We start from the raw sequence: 15,977 nt of genomic DNA on the forward strand, positions 1-15,977 counted from the left end.
TGATGATATTGAGTGGAGAGTGGTGGAGGGGTATTACCTTAGAAACCAACCACCTCCTCCCACTGACAAGAACAAAACAGGGAATTTTTGCTTTGGAATGAGGAGAAATGATTAAGAAGGAAAAAATGATAAAGAAGGAAAAGAAAATTGCTTTCTCAGCATCTCCAACCTCCCATGTGGCCAAAAAGAGTGAAACAAATAAATGTACTTAGGGAGAAAATAACAATAATATTAAGCAGATATACAATGAGACAAGTAGGGCCCTTCTATGTTCTAGTCCCCTTACCCTACAGCACCTCAGCTCCTTTGCCTCAGGATGGTTATTGATGTAAATTGTGTCCTCTTTAATCTTGGAAGGGCCCTGATATAAACTCTGCCCCCTTTTGGGGAGAGGGGTTGGAAAGGAACCTCTGGGGGAAAGGTGCTCCTAACTCAAACTCTCCTGACTTTCAAACTCTCCCGGACTATGGGAGGGACACATCTTTCCCATAGAACTCCCACATAAGTAATCTCAATCAATTGGAAATCTTGGCCTGGGGTATAGTCATTCAAACTGCTCCCCAGCTCCAGGCCAAGGCTAACCCAATATGACCAAGGGTTTGTCAACCCATCTTTGCTAATTCCTACCAGGAGTTTGCCCACTAAGAAGGCTATCGTCTTAGCTTAAATAAACCCATTCTTGCCACAAATCTCTACCAGCATTTATTGGGGTTTGCGAATTATTTTCAAAACCTGCCATCAGACAAAGGGGATTCTATTGCTGTTAGAGGATCTCAACCCTCAATTCTCTCACCTCAACATTTGGTGGCCCAGTAGGGGGAATCCCTGAAAGTCTGGCATTTGATTGATCTATAGCTAGAACAATCAAATTCCTAGGAAAATTTGGGTTGTTGGGAGTTCCACACTTGAGCAGAATTCCCTCAAGGATGCCAGAGCTGGGAATTCCTGAATTTTCTGACAAAAAGTCCCCTTAATCAGGGAACGTTTTGTCATCTGATCCTCTTTGGGGACACCTAAGAGAAGGACGAAGTGCTATAGAATGGGGAAATCTAAGATTTGTGGCAAAACGGGACAATTTATCTCTGTCTCTATCCCTAAGGATTCTTCCTTAAGCAGAATCTTAAAAAACAGAGACAAATTTAGTTTAACAGGTATCAAAACTAAAAAGCTTAAAACAGCACTGCAGAATGCTTGAGAGAAATCACACTCCCTCCTTTCTGCTCCTCTAGGGACACAGTATCCCCCCTCTGCACCCCTATACGGTCCTTATCAGGAGGCTTCTGAATCCCTTCTAGAACAGGACCTTATATCTGACAATATTTGTTTAACTTATCCCCCTCATCTAAACTAGATCCTGAGACTTCCAGCCCACTTCTCAATCCCTCTGATACAAGGAGTGGGACCCCTTTTTCTCCTCCTCAGTGTACTGATTCTAACCTCTGCCCCTTGGGAGAAGCAGCAGACTCTCAGGGAGAGACACTCAGAGCAGAGGTAGCTCTTTCAATGTCAAATCTCTCACAGATTAAGGAAAACATTGGCCATTACTCTGAGGACCCCACCCAGTTTTTTGAGGGGTCCAAAGCTAATGCCCTCCAATTTGATCTTTCCTGGGGAGATTGTTAATATTAAACAATCTGCCCTAGATATATGGAGAAAGCTACAGAAGCTAGTTTTGGGCCCTCAAACTTCTTCCACTCGGCTGTTAGAAACTGTTGGAGTCTTTAATGATAGGGATCAAACTGCAGCAGAGAAAAAAGACCAGAGTTAAAGCAAGATATAGAGAATAGTCCCTATTTTTGGCTGTTGACCTCTCAGAAGCAAAGGAGTTTATACTTTAGGTGTCATGGAAACTGTCTGAGGAAATGCTCTAGTCCTTGCCCTGAGTCCAGCTAAGAGGAGAGACTGCCTACAGGGGACAAGTTGCCTCCCCAGTGTCCTGTCATCCTGCACAATAGCCCAAAACCCAACAGCCCAACACCTGAATGTGGCCAGTAAGACCACTGAATTCCTTTTTGCTATGGGGATTCCTCCTTCCTTCTTGCTCTGGCACTCTGGTTTCACTTGCCCCTCCCCCCATAAAATGGAGATTGTAGGGGAATTTAAGAATTGTTTGGAGATTTTTCCTCTGCATTGTCAGTTTGGTGACCTGTTATTTAAATACTCGCTTCTTATTATTCCCTCTTATCTTGCTCCCTTATTGGGGCATGATTTAATGGTGAAATAGGGGATCCAATTTTCTCAGACCTCTAGATTTTTTTCTGAAATCTGGGAGGAAAAAGAATTCCTCTGTTTGAGCCACTCCAGCTTTAGTCAGAATTGAGAAATTTCTTAAGCACAAACTTTTAGTTAAAGATTTAAGAGATTTGGAGCCACTTAACTGCAGTCTTATCTTGATCTGCAGTCCCAAAAGACAGGGCCAAGCCCTGAAAGATCCCAGACCAGTCACCTATTTCTCAAAGGAACTAGATTCAGTTTCCCTAGAATGGCTCTTGTGCCTTAGAGAAGAAACCTTAAAGTTTGTCCTAGGGCACCAGAGCATTTTAGAAGCCAAAGGCTTACTAGTGGGAAGCTTACCCTCAATAGCACCCTGGGACTTCTGCCCAGAAAGCTGAACTCATTGCATTAATCAGAGCTTTGGGACTGGGGAAGGGAATGAGAGTAAACAGACTCCAAATATGCTTTTCATATTTTGCATGCTCACAGGGCTATATGGAAAGAAAGGGGACTTTTGACAGTAAAGAACTCTCCTCTTAAATATTCAGGGAGAAATTCTACAGCTACTTCAGGCTGTCCATAAACCCAGAGAGGTTTGAATCATATTTTGTAAAGGACACCAAAAAAAGATTCACTTCAAGCCAAAAGAAATGAGTTTGCAGCTGTTCATTCATCCCCTGAATATGGCACCTTTAATCTTCCAGCTCTCTTAATTCTTACACCCCTTCTTATAGTTCACAAGAACAAACCCTTTCTCCTTTTGACTGTTTTAAACTTTCCCCTCTCCTGAATCCTGTTCAGAAAAGGAGCACATACCCATGGGAGATTGGTTTCAAATTGCTTTTTGTCTTTGTTGGCACTTCACTGATTGGGTAGAAGCTTTGTCCTGCAGGACTGAAAAGGCGCAGGAGGTATCAAAATACTTGCTAAAAGAGATCATACCTTGCCTAAGTCTGCCTAGCTCCTTGAAGAGCAACAGATAGTCTAGCTTTTACTCCTCAGGTATTTCAGAGTACTCCTGTGAGCACTCTGGAGAAAGAAGGGTGAAACTGTCTGTCCCTCTTTCTCTCACTCTCTGTTCTTCCTAACTCTTTCTCCAAGGACGAGAACTTTGCTCTTAGCAACTTTTCTCCAACTTGATGTCATTCTATGGCCTCTGCTAGTAGTTAACCTCTTTTAGCTAGGGGAGCTCCATGGACAGGGCATTCAGGATTGTTTGGTGGGAGATCAGCATCTTCAAGGCAGCCTACAGATGGGATCTAATGCATTTTTTTGCAAAGGCCCCATTCCTAAACATCATAATTTACACTCCACTTTTAATCTGTTCATGAGATTTGTTTCCTCCAGGTTCCAAACTACTTGGACACACAATATACCTTAGATGCCGCTGCTGCTTTCTTCAGATCTCACACTTCCCCTCCTGGCCTGAACCCCCAGTAAACATAGGGACAACTCTATGACCCTTGTCAGCTTAAAACAACTAAAGAAAATTACACCTTTGTCCCTTTGCCCCAAATGAATTTGGGGGGACTGCTTGAGGGGGGAAATGAGGTAAATTGTGTCCCCTTTAATTTGGGGGACCCTGATGTAAACTGTGCCCCTTTTTGAGGGATGAGTCAGAAAGGAACCTCTGGGGGAAGAATGTTCCTGACTCTCAAACCCTCCTAGACCCTGGAATAGGCACAGCCTTCCCAGACAACTCCCAGATAAGTAATCTCATTCAATTGGAAATCTCGGTCTGGGGCATAGTCATTTAAACTGCTTCCCAGTTCCTGGCCAAGACTAACCTGATATAGCCAAGGGTTTGTCAACCCATCTTTGCTAATTCCTATTAAGAGGTTGCCTGCTAAGAAAGTTGTCTTTTTAGCATACTGTTTTCTTAGTGTAAATAAACCCATTCTTGCCACAAACCTTGTATACCTGTATTTATCTATTTATTTATTTTAAACTAAAAATAGATATCCTTTTTATTTTATCCCCTTGTTCATTTAATGTAAAAATTTGTTGACATCTGCAATATAAAAACTCAGAAAAATTCTATCATAGTTGAGTGACACAGAATTAGGTATTAAGAATGTGCATATGGACTGTAAAAAAGAGGTTAATACTACATGTAGGGGCAGCTAGATGGCGCAGTGGGTAGAGCACCAACTCTGAATTCAGGAGGACCCAAGTTCAAATCTGGTCTCAGACACTTAACACTTCCTAGCTGTGTGACCCTGGGCAAGTCACTTAACCCCAGCCTCAGGGGAAAAAAAAATACATGTAAACGGACGTACACATACATATATATATATATATATATATATATATATATATATATATATATATATATATATATATATATATATATATATGTGTACGTATATATATATATATATATATATATATATATATATACACACACACACACACACACACACAAAATGCAGAGAATGTCTACATCTTTATGTAATTTGAAATTTTTATAATGGGCTTTGTTTAGCACAAATATTTTCCCTTGTGTTTTGTTTTTTTTAATTGTAGCTTTTTATTTACAAAACATATACATGGGTAATTTTTCAGCATTGACCCTTGCAAAACCTTCTGTTCCAACTTTTCCCCTCCTTCTGCTCCCCCCCTCCCCTAGATGTGCCTGTATTTATTGGAGTTTGCGAATTCTTTTGCAAAACCTGCCGCTGGCCAAAGGGAATTTCACTGCTGTTAGGGGACCTCAATCCTCAATTCTCACACCTCAACAGTTATCACAAAAGCCAATGAAAACCAAATACACAACAGACAGCATAGTCCCACTTCTGCCCTTCCTTAATGCACTTCCATTCCCATTTTCCCCTATGTAAAGTATGGGCTAGCTCCCTGGAGGGTCTCAGGGTCAGTCAGAATCAGGATAAATCAAAATCTTTAGTCTTTAAGGAGAAAAATGAAGGAGGCAGGCAAGCTGCTATGCAGTTTGCCAAAGCTGTGTCCTGGATTCTGGAGTCTGGAGTCTCCAGCCTCTCTCCTTCTAGTCCTGCAGCCAAGTGACTCACACTTTTCTCCCTCCACCCTCCAATCCTTGCCTACAATTATCTTACTCCCAGACATTCAGCAAGCACCAATGGTGAGGACAGCCATCATCCAAATATATGCTAATAGAGCCATTGTCTCACATCGAATAGTTTCAGTCCTCTACACCCCTATATTCCTGTTTCCTTTCCTTGTATAATGTATTGATAGGAGAAGTATAAATCCCATCATTTCATTTGTCTCCCATTCAGAGTTAAAAGGCATTACTAAAAATAGACATTGACAGGTAAACCAAGGCAGTAAATACATGAACAGAACACAATTTCCCTTACCCCTTCCTAGTTCAGGGGTAGCAAAGAGCTAGAAGGGGAGAGTGAGTAAGTAAATGATTCAGTTCAACAAATATTTGTTAACCACCTATTAAGGTGCAAGATATGTTAGGTGCTGGACATTCAAAGATCAAATCATCCTCTTCAGAAAATTTATCATGAGGGGGAGGGAGAGGATTAAGCACTGGGCTTGCAGTCAAAAATATCTAATCCTAATCTCTTTTATTATTTCAAAAATCTTGTGATTCTTTCCTAATTTAAGGAAAGCCTTTTTACAATACATCAAGCCTTATTTCACATAATTCCCCTTCACAGTAGTCTGAACTCTTTGAAAGGGCCCAGTAAGCACCTAATAATTCCTTTTTCATTCATTCATAAATCCAGAGGGTCAAAGACATAAGGCAAATTTAAAGAACATTGAGCATGGTACAGAAAAGGACTACAACCTCCTTTAAGACTTAGAATTGAAAAGGGAAAAACAGACGAGGAAATTCTAGGTACAAAAGTGGTGAGAAGATGGAGCTCCTGATGAAGGGCCTCAGTTTTCTTGGTATTGTACAGTTTAAGATTAGATCTTTAGTAGGGAGGAAGAATTTCTAGAGAAATAGGAGTGATTTCCAATGGACATGCATACTCACAAATACACCCAAAAATGGAAAAGGAAGTAGAGTCAAGATGGTGGCATACACTTAACAATTTGACCATAATCTGTAAACAACTCTAAGATGATGCCTCAAGTCAAATTTTTGGACTCAAGTCAAAAAATTGGACTGAGACATTTTTCCAACTCAAAATAATTTAGGTCTGCAGGAGAGGTCTACTGTCCCGTCCAGCGGGACTCAGTTATTCGGGGAGTCGAGGGGGACCCAGCCTGAAAGAGAAACGAGCGAGAAAGAGGAGCGAGACCAAGCAGATTCTTGTCAAGGTCTCAGTTTATTGCTCTTGGGGTACAGCTTATATAGCAAAAAGCATGAGAAAGAGAAGTAGGATTGGGCCTGGGAAAGGAGCAGGAGTGATGGAGAAGTAGGATTGGGCCTGGGAAAGGAACATGGGGATGGCTGGTTCAATGAACAGGAACAGTATACAATATTGGAATATTCTATGGTCCGCCGATTCTCGAAACTATTTGTCTGAGGGTAATGCCCACCTGTGGTCGGCCGATTCTCAGAACAATTTGTCTGAGGGTAATGCCCACTTAGGGGAGAGAAACACCTGGGCAGGCCCACTTAGGGGGGGAGACATCTGGGCCGAAGCCTTTGGCTCCCAACAGTCTACAACAGTGAGATGGGGCTGGTCCAGAGCACACATATTATGGCAACACTAGCAACAGGCCTGCAACAACTACAGCAATTTTGTGAGCTCTTAGCCCAGAGACATTAAGGAAGTCAGACAACTGTTCAGAAAGAGATTACAGGCGATCTTCTGGTGGCACTTGGTACAAGACTGGTTGGCATTTGACAACTCTATTGCTTATAAACAGTACCAGAAATGCTATTAGGAGTGCTTCCTAGGTAAAAAACTCCTATGATGGATGGGAAGACCACACAAAATCAGAAGAAGGCAACTGTGCAACAAAAGCTACAAGCAAAGCCTCAAATAAAAATGCAAATTGGACTCAAGCCAAAGAGGAATTCCTAGATTTAGAGGTAAGAATAGTAGTAGGAGAAATGGAAAAAGAAACAAGAATGATACAAGAAAATTAGGAAACAAGAATTAATTGCTTGGTAAAAGAAGTATTAAAAAAAAAAAAAGAAAGAAAAATAAAATAGCATTCAAAAAAACAATAAGAAGCACAAAAAATCCACTGAAAAAAGTATTCCTTAAAAAGTAAAAGTAACCAAATGTAAAAAGAGTTAAAAAATTCAATGAAGAAACTAATTCCTTAAAAATTACAATTATGCAATTGAAAGCTAATGACTCCAGCAGACATTAGGAAATAATCAAAGTTTTTAAAAAGTGAAAAATAGAAGAAAATGTGAAATATTTTATTGGGGAAAAAAATGACCTGGAAAATAGATTGAGGAGAGATAATATAAAAATAAATAAACTACCTGAAAGTCCTGATCCAAAAGAGAGTCTAGACATCACATTTCAAGAAATCACTAGGGAAAACTGCCCTGATATTTTAAATCCAGAGGGTAAAATAGAAATTTAAATGAATCACTTTCTGAAAGAGGTACCAAAATAAAACTCCCAGGAAAATCCAACTTCCTGCCAAAGTCCAGAGCTCCCAGTTCAAATAACTAGAAAGAAAAAAATTCAACTATTGTGGAGCTATAATCAAGAGCACAAAAGAAAGATTTAGCATTGTTCAGATTAAAGAAATGGAGGGCTTGGAATACAACATTCTGGAAGAGCAAAGGAGCTAGGAATACAACAACAACAACAAAATAACTCACCCATAAAAATTGAGTATAATCCTTTAGCAGAGAAGTGTATATTTAATGAAATAAAGCACAAGACTTTCAAATGTTCCTGAGGACAAGATTAGAGCTAAATAGAAAACTTGATATTGAAACACAAAATTTAAACATAAAAAGCATATGACATAAGAGGACTTAAGGAGGGACTTAAGAGGGACTTAATAGGGTTAAAACTATTGATATTCTCTTTTTTTGGTGGTGATATTTCTTTTCTCTGCTTTTATTTTAAAATTAAATTAAATGTGAAAAAAAAGAATAGAAAAAGAAAGAGAAAACAAAACCAAACAAAATCAGTCATGTACAGGGCTGAACATCATGGTGGATTAAAAATATATAATAATAATAATAATGTGCCATTTCAAGAAAACATGTAATATTAGAAATAATTCAGAATTTTAGCAAAGTTGCAGGATACAAAATAAATCCACATAAATCCTCAGCATTTTTATACACAATCCAACACAATCCAACAGCAAGAGATACAAAGAGAAATTCCATTCAAAATAACGGTCGATAGTATAAAATATTTGGGAATATATCTACCAAAGGAGACTCAGGAATTATATGAGCAAAATTACAAAACACTTGCCACAAAAATAAAGTCAGATTTAAATAATTGGAAAGACATTCAGTGCTCTTGAATAGGCCGAGCGAATATAATTAAGATGACAATACTCCCTAAACTAATCTATTTATTTAGTGCTATACCAATCAGACTCCCAAGAAACTATTTTAATGACCTAGAAAAAATAACAACAGAATTCATATGGAACAACAAAAGGTCGAGAATTTCAAGGACATTAATGAAAAAAAAAAAATTAAGTGAAGGTGGTTTAGCTGTACTTGATCTAGAACTGTATTATAAAGCAACAGTCACCAAAACCATTTGGTATTGGCTAAGAAATAACTAGTTGATCAGTGGCATAGGTTAGGTTCACAGGGCAAGATAGTGAATAAAAATAGCAATCTAGTGTTTGACAAACCCAAAGATCCCAAATTTTGGGATAAGAATTCATTATTTGACAAAAACTGCTGGGAAAACTGGAAATTAGTATGGCAGAAACTAGGCATGGACCCACATTTAATACCACATACTAAGATAAGATCAAAATGGGTCCAAGATTTAGGCATAAAGAACGAAATCATAAATAAATTGGAGGAACATGGGATGGTTTACCTCTCAGACTTGTGGAGGAGGAAGGAGTTTGTGTCCAAGGGAGAACTAGAGACCATTATTGATCAGAAAATAGAAAATTTTGATTACACCAAATTAAAAAGTTTCTGTACAAACAATACTAATGCAAACAAGATTAGAAGGGAAGTAACAAATTGGGAAAAAATTTTTACAGTTAAAGGTTCTGATAAAGGTCTCATCTCCAAAATATTCAGAGAATTGACTTTAATTTATAAGAAATCAAGCCATTCTCCAATTGATAAATGGTCAAAGGATATGAACAGACAATTCTCAGATGAAGAAACTATATCCACTCATATGAAAGTGTTCCAAATCACTACTGATCAGAGAAATGCGAATTAAGACAACTCTGAGATACCACTACACACCTGTCAGATTGGCTAAGATGACAGGAACAAATAATGATGAATGTTGGAGGGGCTGTGGGAAAACTGGGATACTGATGCATTGTTGGTGGAGTTGTGAAAGAATCCAACCATTCTGGAGAGCAATCTGGAATTATGCCCAAAAAGTTATCAAAATGTGCATACCCTTTGACCCAGCCATACTACTACTGGGCTTATATCCCAAGGAAATACTAAAGAAGGGAAAGGGACCTGTATGTGCCAAAATGTTTGTGGCAGCCCTTTTCATAGTGGCTAGAAGCTGGAAGATGAATGGATGTCCATCAATTGGAGAATGGTTGGGTAAATTATGGTATATGAATGTTATGGAATATTATTGTTCTGTAAGAAATGACCAACAGGAGAAATACAGAGAGGCTTGGAGAGACTTACATCAACTGATGCTGAGTGAAACGAGTAGAACTAGGGGATCATTATACACTTCAACAATGATACTGTACGAGGATGTATTCTGATGGAAGTGGATTATCTTCAACATAGAGAAGAGCTAATCCAATTCCAATTGATCAATGATGGACAGAATCAGCTACATCCAGAAAAGGAATACTGGGAAATGAGTGTAAACTGTGAGCATTGTTTTTTTTTTTTGTTTTTGTTTTTGTTTTTGTTTTGTTTCTCTTCCCAGATTATTTTTACCTTGTGAATACAATCCTTCCTTTGCAACAACAATAACAAAATTCGGTTCTGCACATATATGTTGTACTTAAGATATACTATAAGATATTTAATATGTATGGGAATGCCCGCCATCCAGGGGAGGGGGTGGAAGGAAGGAGGGGAAAAACTCGGAACAGAAGGGAGTACAAGGGATAATGTTGTAAAAAAAAAAAAAATTACCTATGCATATGTACTGCTAAAGAAAATGTTATAATTATAAAAATTAATTTTAAAAATGCTTAATAAAAAATAAATAAATTTTTAAATTTTTTTTTTAAAAAGAGAAAGGTAGCATACACCGATAATTATAATACACAATAATATAAAATGAATACATTGAAAAGTACAAAATAAAATTTTTATTTTTTATTTTTATTTATTTTATTATTATTATTTTTAAATGGAAAAAAAAAAATCTAAGAGAAGTCCAAGAGGAAAGTCTTTACTGATAGGAAATCAGAGAAGACTTCTTGGAAAAGATGGCTTTTGGGTCAAGCCAAGTTACAGATAAAACTTTTAATAGATGAGGAGAAAGAGGTACAAGGCAAAGAGACAGGAAAAGTGCTTGAAGTGATCAAGCAACAGAAAAGAAGAGAAGTATCAGATATAGATTTTTTTTAACTAGGACATAGAATATATGGAGAAGAGCAATTTGTGATAGGACCAGAAAAGTAATTGGCCCATGATATACTGGTAAATATTTAACAACCAGCTTCCAGGGGAGGAGATAGAGGCAGGACACACTTTTTAAGTTTAATCTGCATTATTAACATTTCCTCCATTACTTCCTTAATTCTAGACAATAAACAAAACAATAAATAAAAAAAAATTCATCTTCCATCTGGAAGAACCAAAGGTCAAGAATATCAAGGGACATAATGAAAAATAAATACAAAGGATGATATCTTAGCAGTACCAACCCTAAAACTATATTATAAAACAGCACTCATCAAAACCATTTGGTACTGGCTAAGAAATAAAATGGCCAATCATTGAAATAAATTAGATAGACATGACACAATAATAAAGGCCCATAATAATCTAGTATTTGATAATTCTCAAACTCCAGCTTCTGGAATAAGAACTCACTATTTAACAAAAAATTGCTAGGAAAACAAGAAAATAATATGTCAGAAATTTGGCATAGATCTCATACCCCAGACCAAAATAAGGTCAAAATGAAAACATGATTTGGGCATATGGGATGATTCTATAAACAAATTAGGAGAACAAGGGATAATTTACCAACCAGATCTTTGGAGAAGGGAGAAATTTATGATAAAAGAAGAACTAGAGAACATTATGAAAGGTAAAATGGACAACTTTGATTACATTAAATTAAAAAGGTTTTGCACAAAAAAAACCCAACAAAAACAAGATTAAAAGGGAAATACAAAACTGGGAAAAAATTTCTGACAAAGGTCTCATTTCTAAAATATAGAAAGAACTGTGTCAAATTTATAAGAACACAAGTAATTCCCCAATTGATAAATGGTTAAAGGATATATAAACAGACAATTTTCAGATATCAAAACTAAAGCTATTAACTATACTTAAATGAAAAAAATGCTCTCACTATTGATTAGAGAAATACAAATTAAAACAACTCTGAGTTATCACCTCATACCTCTCAAAGTAGCCAAGATGACAGGAAAAGATAATGATAAATGTTGGAGGGGATGTGGGGAAAGTGATACATCAATGCATTGTTGGTGGAGTTGTGAAATGATCCAACCATTCTGGAGAGCAATCTAGAACTATGTCCAAAAGTCTTTAAAACTGTGCACACCCTTTGATCCAGCAGTACTATTATTGGAACTGTATCCCAAGGAAATCATAAATGAGGGGAAAGGACCTATATGTATAAAAGTGTTTGTAGCAGCTCTTTTTGTAGTAGCAAAGAATTGAAAGAAAAGAAAAAGATTGGATGCTCATTAAATGAGGAATGGATGAATAAGTTGTGGGACAGGAAGGTAATGGAGTATTATTCTTCTATAAAAAAAAATAATAAAATAATAATAATAATAATAATGAACAAGCTGATTATAGAAAGGCCTGGAAAGATTACATGAATTGATGCCCAGTGAAACAAGCAGAATGAGGAATACATTGTATATAATAATAGTAAGAATGTGCGATGATTATATTCCCTCAAAACTATTTTAAAAAAACTAGCTAATCTTTATAAAAGGGCATGATTGATAAATTCTATGAAGGTAAAGAGAGAAAGGAGAAGAGGGTAAATAAGAAAATATAATTGGAACAACTTAGGAGACAAACTGATGGAAAATATTATTGGATAGGGCAAAATGGTTAAAGAGATAGGTAGAAGGTAGGAAGGGCAGTAGATGGGATTCTAGAGCTGTTGGTGGGATTAAAGGAAAGAAGATGAATGGGGATAGTAATTACTGAGAAGTAATAAATGCTTTAAAAGTTTTAACCAGTGATTTAACTGTAAGATATTATTATGGTCACTATGGTAGATAGAGTTATGACTTGTTTTCAATCCTTTCTGCTAGATGGGGTGGTGTTTAATTTGAATCAGACTTTATCTTCTTTTCAGAAGTTGATTTAGGGTATTATTTTTTTCTTGTGTCACTGCCATTTATTTTCCATCTAGATTGTCCTTTATTCTAGAAGAGGACTAAAATGAAATACCTTATTCGAGTCAAGTTACAGTGTATCAGGAGATTAGAATGCTCTGCCACAGGTTGAATACAAATTGGGGTAAATTTTCTAACTTTGCATGTCTATTTCTTCTCAGCTACTTCAATTCTGTTTGCTTCTTTCTTTCTTTCTTTCTTTCTTTCTTTCTTTCTTTCTTTCTTTCTTTCTTTCTTTCTTTCTTTCTTTCTTTCTTTCTTTCTTTCTTTCTTTCTTTCTTTCTTTCTTTCTTTCTTTCTTTCTTTCTTTCTTTCTTTCTTTCTTTCTTTCTTTCTTTCTTTCTTTCTTTCTTTCTTTCTTTCTTTCTTTCTTTCTTTCTTTCTTTCTTTCTTTCTTTCTTTCTTTCTTTCTTTCTTTCTTTCTTTCTTTCTTTCTTTCCTCCCTCCATTTCTTTATTTTCATCTTTCTTTCTTCCCACTATTCAATCTGCTAAAGTTTGAAAAGATTACACTCCACATTAATGAAAGGAATTCTTAGGAATTTTTTTTTTGAAGTTTTGAAGTATCTGCACTTCCATTCCTGACAAATTACTTTTTGAACACTAGGTTCCTTAAAGACTACATACACAAATAATCAATATTTTTCTTGCTACTCAAATTACAGCCTGAATGTACTTGAGGAGCCACATTCTTTTGAAGGACTCATTCAAAGCAATTTAGGTATCTAAGACACATTTTACTAACAAAACCCTACATTTTCTTTATTGAAAGAGTTAAGATCATATATTTCCATAGCCTAAGAGTAACAAAAGAATCAGAAGATTTTATTCTAGATTTCACACATAAGATTGTATGTGTGTGTGTGTGTGTGTGTGTGTGTGTGTGTGTGTGTGTGTGTGTGAAGGCTTCTGCTATTTAACATAGTTGCCATCTAACTTCCTTCTCTGGCTCATCCTGTCACTGTAATCAGAACAAAAATCTAAGTTCTAAATCATCAGGGCAGTGTTTCCTCTCTTAGGATCAGATAGCATCAGCCCTAAATATTTCTACAAGTTTTTATCCATTAAGAATTTTTTTCTATACGTACATTTCTTAAATTTTTTTTAGCTTTTATGATCTACTAAGAGATTATTTTTTAAAAATTTCTCTGACCCCTTCCCTCCTCTTCTTTTTTCTTGACATTTCCTTTACAAACTGAAATCATTATGGAATTCATAACAGTTCTTCTGAAGAACTATTTCAGCAGTTCTCTATAAACTACAATAAATTCTTATCTATCTGCAAAGTTAAAGCTAGAAAGCTTAAGAAAGCAGAATGTTTTACTCATATTGTTCAAGGATTGATCTTTAGAATGAAGACCTTGAACAACAACTCCTTCACTTGGCCCATCTTGTTTGTCTCTTCAAGCTATTTTCCTATATCTAGCCTACCTTTCATAAAGAAAGAAAATGTAGAGAAAATAATCTAAACTTTGTGACTTTACTTCCTGACTCTCATTCACTTCTCAATCTATTCTATCACTTAACTAAAACTGCTCTCCCAAAGGTTACATTTACATTCCAAAGGAATAATTTCTTTTGTACTACTAATTTAGCAATCATTAATAAATGCAAACATTTTAACTGAAAAGAATAAAAAAAAGTTGATACATGTGTGAACTCATAAATTTTTGACATGTGAAGTTGTATTTTTAAAGCATTACATTTACCAAGACAGTAATAAGATTCCTTTGAGTTTCCCTTTATGAACTACTTTTTGCTTTTTTCACTCTTTTAAAAAATATTTTGTTGATTTTTTTTAATCTTCATCACTATCTACTTCCTCTCTCTCCCCAAAATGGAAGACATCTCTTGCAAAAAATTTACACTGTTAAGTAAAATAAAACCACACAGTGATCATGTCCAAAAGCATGTCATTCTGTACCTCTAGTCACTTCACAATCAGCCTATCTAAAACCATAAATGGTCATAGGTTTATCAGTGTTGTAAAGAATTTAAAAGTTGTTTTCCTTTACATTATGGTAATTCTACAAATTGTTCTATTTTTGCTCATCTAATTTTCCATCAGTTCCTACAATTTTCCCCAAAACTAATGATTTTTTAAATTGCTAAATATGATGTTCTTTTATGAATTCTTAGTATTCTTGATCTCTCAGAAGGTTTTGACACTTATAACCATGCCTTCATTCTATATACTCTATTGGGCCCTGAAACCTTCTACCCCACCCCTATAACACAATGCCTTGGCTACAGTACAAGCCATCAAGAGAATTATGGCACAAACAGTCATGCATTGAGTATGTGCCAAGAATGGGGCAGGCACTCCCCTCCTCTGGAAGGACTATTGCTGTGGCATGTGACAATGGGGGAAATGCAGGACGTTTAGGGGGAAGATATAAGGCTAGGGATGAGGGAGAGAGAGAGACATAATGGGAGACATCATGGGAGAGACATAATGGGAGACATCATGAAAGAGACATTATAGAAGACAGCATGAGCTGTACCAAATAAAATGTACCTGCTACAACCTTCATCTGGTGTGGTGACTGACTATCTCGTTAAGGAACCATTAGAATTTATTAAGTATGAGCCAGATGAAAGTGGAAGAATGAAAATAAGCAATAGAGTTGGAATGACAAAAGGTCAATCTGTTGAAAAAGATAGGAATTGGATTACTTGTGCAGACAGAGGCATTAGTTTTGATAAGGAGTAAAGCCACTTTACTATGTGAAATAAAAGTGAAAGAAGAGGTACTAGCAAAAAGTATATGAGTAATATCAAATGAGAAAGAGGGGGAAAGACTGTTCATTGCAAATAGTCTCATTTTTCTCTGCAAGATATGATTAAAGTTCTTAGCTGAAAAAGGTGGAAACCACGGGAAGTTTTAGGAGGAATTAAAATATTTGGAAAGCTACTCTAGAGAATGGGATAATGAATTGAACAAGCAGATTGAGAGGAATTACCTGGCAGTAATTGAGATTGTGTAATAAGTTTGTAGTGTACACAGTCAAAATGGTTTTGTGATTTTCTTCTGCTTTATTCAGTAGCACATTTGTAGAGGAGCAAATGTGGTGAATGGTTGAAGTGATCCGAGGCTGAGTTTTGGCAGGATATAATCAGCAAAATGATAAGGGACTTCAGGCTTCA

This window comes from Sminthopsis crassicaudata, chromosome 1 (assembly GCF_048593235.1).
Source record: "Sminthopsis crassicaudata isolate SCR6 chromosome 1, ASM4859323v1, whole genome shotgun sequence".
Classification (NCBI taxonomy): Eukaryota; Metazoa; Chordata; class Mammalia; order Dasyuromorphia; family Dasyuridae; genus Sminthopsis; species Sminthopsis crassicaudata.